This window comes from Aythya ferina, assembly GCF_964211825.1.
Source record: "Aythya ferina genome assembly, chromosome: 1".
Lineage (NCBI taxonomy): Eukaryota > Metazoa > Chordata > Aves > Anseriformes > Anatidae > Aythya > Aythya ferina.
This window is the reverse complement of record NC_140296.1, coordinates 172,704,491-172,713,763: the sequence shown is the minus strand read 5'-3', so window position 1 is coordinate 172,713,763 and position 9,273 is coordinate 172,704,491.

Here is a 9,273-nt window from a genome sequence, read left to right as displayed (position 1 = left end):
TCATAAATTGCAAAGGTGAAGAAGAAAAGGGGAAATCTATTCCCTTCTCTGACTGCTTGTTTAAAAATAAATAAATAAATAAAATAAAATAAGACAAACAGAAGAGATATTGTTTTCTACTCCATAGCAACTCTTAGAGAAACAGAGAAGGCTGGGATGCTGTTGAGGCTTGATAAATTTTATGCAGTAATTCCAGAGGGCAGTTGTTGACTGATTTACTATTGTTCACTGATCTGTAAGGCTGCAGTGTTCTTGGCATTGGCTATGTTAGTATAACAAGTGGACCCACTTGATACAGGAGCAGTAAATATTGCATGAGGTAGATCATTAATGGGCCTTTTCAGTTCATGCTGGCAGAACTGTGACAGATCTCCCATGGTTCAGTAAGGTATAAAATATTTTTCATATCACTTGTCCATTTAATCTGATTCATTTAAAGGTCAGAAATTTGAATTGCTGTTTGTATTTTGCAAAGCTTGATTTCTTGAGCTAATATATGAGAACTGCTGTTACAGATCTGAGCTACAGATTAAATGCTTGTATTTTCTGCTGTTTTTTAGTATGTTTTTTGAACTGGAGAAGGACTAAATGATATCAGAGACTAATCTTTCTGACAAATGAGCTACAGAGTATCCACTAAAGTATAAGTATGAAAAGAGATAATATTTCATGTGGCATTTTGTAGGTGTTCAGGAATTAAATTCCTTATATTAAGGAATTAAATTCCTTATATAAAATTACAATGCAGTGTGAAATATCAGATAACCCCACCTCCATACTTCTCAAATTTAATTTTATCTTATTTTCAAAAGAAAAAATAATTCTTTTTAACTACAACAACCAGTATAAGTTATAATGACTCAGTTATATATGTTATATATGCCACTCAGTAATACTGAAAAATGTAGGAGGCTTTATTGGCCTAAATTAAATAGGAAGTTAGAGCAGTGTCCTTCCACTGCCATTATCCTGATACTGAAAGTACTTTCATTAAAACAGGAGCAATACGAATTTAGATCATGCCTACCTGAAAATGTAGTTGTCCACATATTGAAGGAATCTCTTGTGTGCCAGAACCCACAGGAAAGCACAGCTACATACCAGCCTTCTTCCTAACTAACAATAATATTTAAGGGAAAAAGATGAGTACCTTGATTGCGAGGCCTGGATGCTCAAGTGTTATCTAAATTTTGGAGGTTTGTTAAAACATCAGAGAACTCTCAGAGCAAACAGGGAGGTGACTTTGTGACTTGATTTCCAATGTAACATTTAATGCTGTCTTGAAATAAAAGCTGACCTCAATGTAAGGTTGTGAGAATAATATGCTGTAATAGCAAAAAAGATAAGGACACAAGGAAAGATCAACTGAGAATGGCCTAGAAGGACTGACTGATGGAGGCACACCTTCCTCCCCTGTACTGTACAAGCAATATATAAAGCACATACACTTGGACTTCTCACTAACATGCTCTGAACCAAAATATAAAATACTGCCTGAAAAGCCTAAGTAAAAAGTAATTTTCTGCCCAGTGCTGTCACACTTGCAGCTTACTGTGGGGTATATAGTGTCTGAAGGCATGGAGAGACAGCACTGACAGAAATGTAGCTAACTGATCCCCCTTGCAGCCTCTCACAGCTTGACCACTGTCATGTTGGGTTGTGCTGCCTCTAGGGGTGAGAAGAATCAACTCCCTCCGGCTAATCTTGTCTCATCTCTATTCATTATCACTCCACTGCTAAATGTGCTGCCCCCCCAGATCTCCTTGCAAACTGTTCAATTCTGTCAAAAAAAGATCTGTTACCCTAAACAGTTACCTAATCTTTTTCTCCTTAAATGACAGCTGATACCTTTACTTGAAATCAAATGTCTTTCCACAGAGCCTAATTTGCTTTTGCCCCCTTCCATTGTTGTTAGAAACTTTTTCAAAGACAGCTCGGAAGTGTAGATGCTCTTTGTGAACATTAAAATTTCATTTCAATGCCTGTTTGAATATTATTGATTTCAGATAACAAATAGGTGAAAGAGTACAGGGAACAATGCTGTGTGATTGTTGCTGTGACACGGTCAGCCAACACTACCCTGGACAGAAGATTTTTTATCATAATTAGTACAGTCTACTTAGTTCAGGCTCAAAGTTCCTTCAATAAAATATGGAGACAGATGGTATCAAAACACAGGTGATACTATTTCCACTTTGGTAGTCAGACACTTATATCACCTCATTAAGAAGTTTTAAATTTGAAGTGAAATGTCTCTTTTCTTTTTAATTATCCTTATTTTTACTATTCAATGAAGCCTCTGTCTTTTATCCTGTATATTTTTTTTTCCATGTACTAAACTGACTTTTTTTTCAGTTTCAACATATTTCTTGAATTTCCATTTCCTTAGAAACAATAGGAGAACACTATTTCAACAGTAAAATACAAAACAGTAAAATCAGCATTAGTTTTGCATCTTTTCATAATCAAGAACAAATGAAAGACTATGAATTCACTTGTACCACAGTAACTGTTAGTGGTCTGACCTTAAATATAGATTTCAACATGCAGGGTGACAGGGTGTTCCTGAAGAAGTCACGTCTTTATGAAAGTAAGAGGGTGAAAAATTAAGTCTCCAAATATTTTCAAGTAACTGAAGTAAAACTGGAAAATATTAAAAATATATTAAATAGGTCCTGAGTTTGCCTGAGTAAATGTCTGCTAAATTGTATTCAAAAGTCTTTCTCCAGGATTTCACATTGCCAAAAATTAAATTTAGCCACAAGCATATTTGCTTCCAGGCAAGCTTTTAGGAGGAAGATTATCCTCCTGAAACAATAGTAATAAAAAGACCCTATCATATCTTGCCTTTTGTGTAACCATCAGGTCACACAAGTCAAAGACAGGGAAATAGAATGTCAGAACATAAGACCTAACCATTTCATCTGAAACACTTTCACCAGATTTGTTGATGAATCATGGCCTTTGTCATTCAGGACTTGTCTAAAGATGAAAGTTGGGATTAACTTTAGCTCCAACTCAGTTCCCATTAAATTCAGCAGAGAACAATGGAAATGTGCATTTCTCCAGATAGATACCGGTAACTCTTTACTCACTTGACTACTGAAGAAGCCTAGCTTGATGCCCCTATATAAGAAGAGTCGTAAGGTGGATCCAGGAAACTACAGGCCTGTCATCCTGACCTCAGTTCCAAGAAAGGTGATGGAACAGGTCATCTTGAATACAATTACGCAGCACGTGCAAGATGACAAGGGGATCAGACCCAGCCATCATGCATTCAAGAAAGGCAAGTCCAGACTGACTAACCTTATCTCCTTCTGTCTTATCACCAGGTAACCTTCCTGATGGGTGAGGGAGAGGCTGTTTACAGAGTCTACCTAGACTTCTGACACGGTCAGACCTAGCCTTTGACACAGTCTCCCACGGTATGCTTCTGGAGAAGCTGGCAGCCCATGGATTGGACAGGTACCCTCTTTGCAGGGTTAAAAACTGGTTGGATGGCTAGGCCCAGAGAATGGTGGTGAATAGAATGAAATTTGGATTATTTGGATAATTTATTTCAAAATTATGAGACTGAATTAATCAGTTAATGGATTCTGGATATATATATATATATTTTTCATTTATGTCCTTAAAGCAACGAAACTGTGGCTTTATCTAGTTAAGGATCCAAGGTAACAGACACTAATACCAACTTGCTATACACATAGGAGACTATGATAATGTTAAAAGTCTTTCTCAATTGTAAATATTAAAAACACAATAACAGTGGTCAAAAGGGCTTGGTTGCCATTCTTCTTTTCTTTGATACAGTTTAGCTTATATCTTGGCACTTCTTTGTTCATTATCAGCAAGTGGGAGAAATTGCTATTTTCTCCTCAAAAACTCTAGGGAAAGTGGCTCAGAAATATCAAACTATCCATTGTGTTTCTTGCCGTCTTCAAATCTAACCGTTCAGCAGTGGAATACTGCTCATAATTAAGTAATATTTAGTTCATTAATTCCTTTGGGGATTGTTGATAATTATATTGCAGTATGATTTCCTCAAAGATATCATACAGGCCATTGATAAACAGCTGAGGAGTAAAATCAGGGGATTAACTGTAATTATAGCAAAGTGGTTTGCTATTAAACTAATTGAATAAAAAGTAATTGGATTATGTATGATCTTCAGTAGCTCCTAGACTTTAAACTTTAATTAAATTATCATACTTCTCATTCAAAAATGGAGTGGTTGAACATTAGCTATTTTGACACTACAAATGTAGGAGAAGCAAAATATTTATGCTGAATGAGATGCTCAGTGTTAGCATAGTTTAGTAACAAAAGAAGCTCTCTTGTACAATTATGTCACTGTAATGAACTTATTTTTTCATTTACATACTATTTAAACATTCTTCCTTGATTGAAAAATTTATGAGAACTGACAAATATTCTATTCCTAAATGATTAAACACATTACAGTCATTAAGCTAAACCTGATTGCATACTTGTGTCTGAAAGTTTTTCAAAAGGAAATCTATTTGATTTTCTAGTAACAATTCTATAAATTGTGTTGTATGAAGTGGAAGAAAAAAATATGATTGAATTGTAATTTTATGAAATTATAAAGGACCTATTTATAAAGTATTAATTTATTATTTTCTAAAGATACTATTATTGAAGAGATTAATATTAAACAAAATTCTTGAAATAAAAATACATATTGCAAATGCAGAAGTAGAACTACTCAATAATGTAAAAAAAATATCAAAAGGTTCATGAAAAGTGGTTCTTAGAAAAGTATTTTGTAGATAATAGAGCTAAGGAATGCTGATTAAAACCAAGTCAGACCTTAGGAGGGCAACAAATGCATTCAGTTATGAGAAATAGAGAAGTTAAACCCCAGACCGATTTAAGAGTAAATTAAATTTATTACATGGATAAAAAGAGGCGAGATTTTGAACTGCATGATACATATAAAGTTTTTTTTTATAGTGTTTCAACCTTAAATAAATAAGGACATTAAAAAAATTAATAATAAATAATTTTCCTACATCATTTAAACACAGTATCTGGTCATGTAGTTAACAGGATCAATTTGGGCTTATTCTCAAGGGCCAAATTTGGCTTCTAACATGGGCAATAAGATTTGAAAACTGATTCTGAATTCAAAAAGGAAATTAATGTAGCAAAAATAAATTTGGAGAGATATGCTCATGTATTTTGGTTTCTTTGCCTTGCTGCTGAGTCCTGAACTAACCAAAGCCTATTGATCAACTTGTTGAGCAGACCTACTGAAAATGTTGCAACAGAACAACTCAGAGACAATAAAAGAGTGTATTAGTTTTTTAGAATCATATTTAAAATATATGGGAATACCTTTGCAATGTTCCTCAGACAGCAGAAGTTAGATTTAACTTACATTGAAGATGAATTTGGAGATGAACCAAGAATAAAAACAACATACCTGGAGAACATAAAACTTCCAGGTGTCAGATATGACACATCAAAGTCATTTCCAAAAGAAGATACAGCTGCAAGATAATTTTTAGAGTAGACTCATCTTTAACTAAATTCTGTTTAGTAAATCCTCAAACTGGAAGAATTTAACAAATCCTCAAACTTCATCTCATTCTACTTAAATTATTATTAGCATCTGATGGAAGATGTTTGATGCCTAATCAATGGTGACTGAATCAAGTTTCATTTTTAAAACATGTCTTCAGTATCCTGTGCAATATGCTGTCTTTGAGCTTGGAAGATTAAAACCCACATAAAGACAATATATGTGTGTCTGATACTCTTGAGTGAGTCACAGATACAGACTTCTCACATTCAGCATAAATAAATAAATAAATAAATAAATAAATAAATAAATAAATAAATAAGATATTTTTGACAGGTATAAAGCCAGAGTTTTCAGAATTCAAAACCAAGTATCATGCTTGTTTGTATTCAGTACAAAATACAGAACTATGGTGCCCATTGGCAACTGGTCACCAGTGGTGTTCCCCATGGGTCAGCGTTGGGGCCCATCCTCATTAATATCTTTATTGATGACTTGGATGAGGGAATTTAGTGCACTGTCAGTAAGTTTGCAGATGACATCACGTTGGATGGAAGCTTCAATCTGCCAGAGGGTAGGAAGGCCCTGCAGAGGGACCTGGGCAGGTTGGATTGATGGGCAGAGGCCAATGGGATAAGGTTCAACATAGCTAAGTGCTGGGTCCTGCACTTGGGACAACAATCTCATGCAACATTACAGACTTGGGACAGAGTGGCTGGAAATCTGTGCAGAGGAAAAGGATCTGGGGGTGTTGGTTGATGCTTGCCTGAAAATGATCAGGCAGTATGTCCAGGTGACCACGAAGGCCAAAGGCATCCTGGCTTGTATCAGAAATAGTATAGCCAGCAGGACCAGGGAGGTGATCGTCCCCCTGTACTCTGCTCTTGTGAGGCTGCACCTCAAGTACTGTGTTCAGTTTTGGGTCTGTCACTACAAGAAGGACATTGAGGTCCTGGATCATGTCCAGAGAAGGGCAACAAAACTGGTGAGGAGTCTGGAACAAAAGTCATATGGGGAGTGGCTGAGGGAGCTGAGATTGTTTAGTGTGGAGAAGAGGAAGCTCAGGAGACACTTTATTGCTCTCTACAACTACCTGAAAGGAAGTTGTAGGCAGCCGGGGGTCGGCCTCTTCTCGGAGGTAACTAAAAATAGGCCAAGGGGCACTACTACTCAAGTAGGGCCAGGAGAGATTCAGTTTGGAAATCAGGAGAAATTTCTTCTCAGAAAGAGTAGTTGGGTATTGGAATGGGTTGCCAAGGGAGGTGGTAGACTCATTGTCCCTGGGGATGTTTAAGGAAAGATTGGATGTGGAACTTTGCGACATGGTTTAGTGGGTAATATTGGTAGTAGGGGGATGGTTGGACCAGATAATCTTGGAGGTCTTATCCAACCTTAATGATTCTCTGTTTCTATGATATTAATGGTGAATTTCACTGTAATGTAAGAGATGGTAGCTGTGGATGGTCACGCACTATTCAAGAGGATATTTTGATCTAATGTTAGAAAAATTAGAACAAGTAAATCTGTTTTGTTTTGTTTTGTAGAAGCACAAGATAGAGAAAATTTTGGCAATTGTATTTAAATTGACTTTTTTTTTTTTTTCTTTTTTTTCCTCTGGTAGGTAAAAGAAGATAATGAAGAAAATGTGTTTGCTTTAAATTTATTTTTGAAATATTTCTGACAGTCATAAAAGACAGAAAAACAGGGACATAAAAAAGTTATGCAATCTGTTTTTACCTGTTGCCCACCAAGAAAGTTATTGAAGTTTGCATGTGTTAGATAAACTTATCAAATTACTTCATCACAGTGCTCTCATCTTTTACCTTTACACCTAAACCAAATATAACTGAATCATAACAAGTAGTCAATAATAAAAATTCAGAAAAGCATAATGAATTATACTGGCTGTTAAAAGACTGATTCTGTATTTAAAGTTGAGTCTTTTTCTTCTCCATTTCTTTTTCTGTTATCCTGTTCTCTGTACCAACCACCATTTCTGTACTGTGTAATCATTCTCCCTATGTTTTTCATGACATAATGAATAACAGATGGTGTGTAAAAATACTCCCGGCTTTGACAAATAATAGTTCTGTTTTCTCCCTCCTTCAAGTATTTTAATCTCAGGAGAGAATATGGAGCAAGATTATAATCTTGGCTACAAGATTATAGAGCACCTGCACACCTCAGAGGATACCAGCCTTTAATGTATTTTAGGGAGTGCCTCCCAGACATATGGATAGACTAGCTTCTGAATGCAGAAGCAGGTAAAAAAAGCATGCAGAACACTGTCTTGTAATTGTATACCTTAGTGTTCTCTGAGCTTTCAGATTTCTTCAGGGATTTTGGGTGGCAAATTGAGTAGCAATGTGGGTTTTAACACCTTTACTCCCCACACTCCACAAGCAAGTAATGAGGTAAGCACCAGACTGAAATTCTTCTACACAAGGATGCTGATAATGTGATGGTAGGTTCACAGCATCAGAAATTATGTCCAAGTATGAAACCCAGTGATACTCTGGATTCAGAACTGCTTTTTGCTTCAAAGTCTACAAATGTTGTTGTTAATGAGAATAAAAGGTAGATTTTTCTGCATGTCTCTGGAATTAAAATATGGAACAAAATCCTAGTTCAAGCAGGTATCTGAAAAGAGATTATAAAATGAAGGAGAAAATAAAATTGCTATGTTTTGTTTTGTTTTAATTCCTGTTTATATATCATACATTATAAGCAAATATAAACATTTGTATTATTTGTATTATTTTCTTTAATTTGTCAAATATTTTGGCCATTTAGAAAATCTGTCTGTGACCTTGTATGCCAAGTCTGAGCTTATAGCAATTTTTACAGCTGAGTTATCACCCCTTGAAGACTGGCATTATAGTGAAAATGCTGACACAACCTTTACTACAACAATGCTGCTATAATAAAATTTATAAGGGGCAATCAAGTCTCTAGGATGTCTTATGCGTTGTCATCTCTTGATGCATTTCTTGGTACCAAAATGGATGTAAAGAGTGATCTTTCAAATGATTATATTATTACAATAGCTCATCAAAGTAGTGCTGGAAAGAACACTGAAGTGATTTAATTTTGAATATCTTTTTGTTGTTCTTTTGCGAAATATAAAATTATGTAATTTTTATAGGAAAAAAAAAAAAGGTGGGTAAAGAATTATACTGAAGAATGCTGATATGTGTAGACTACGATTATCATTACCTCTTATTCTTACCAAAATGTGTCATGGTCTAATATATCACAAAAAGATTAAACCACCTATAAATTCTTTAAAAAATTAGTAATCAAAGACACATATGACATTGATTTTTGACTTAAAAGGAGACTACTGCACATAACAAGACAATGTTAATCATACGATTATAGCTTATCCTCTCAAATATTTCATTCAGTGCATTCCAAAGGTTCAGTTCATTCCAGAAAAAGAGGTAACAATAACATTAGTGGCAGTGTCAAAAATATGAAATGGGAGGGCAGACACTATGTTTTCCTTTTCAAGAATGCTTGTCAGGAGTTGCAGACTAATCACTTAGTATGTACTTTTAAATTAAAGAGCACTATACCAATAAATACTAAATGAGAATCTTCCTATTAGTCAGCATAAAAATGTTAGAAAATGTATAATAAATGTGTATGAGATGAAATTCTAGAGAGATAAACAAAAGGAATTCTCACCATTTGGTAGTCAATACCTAAAATGCATTTGGTAC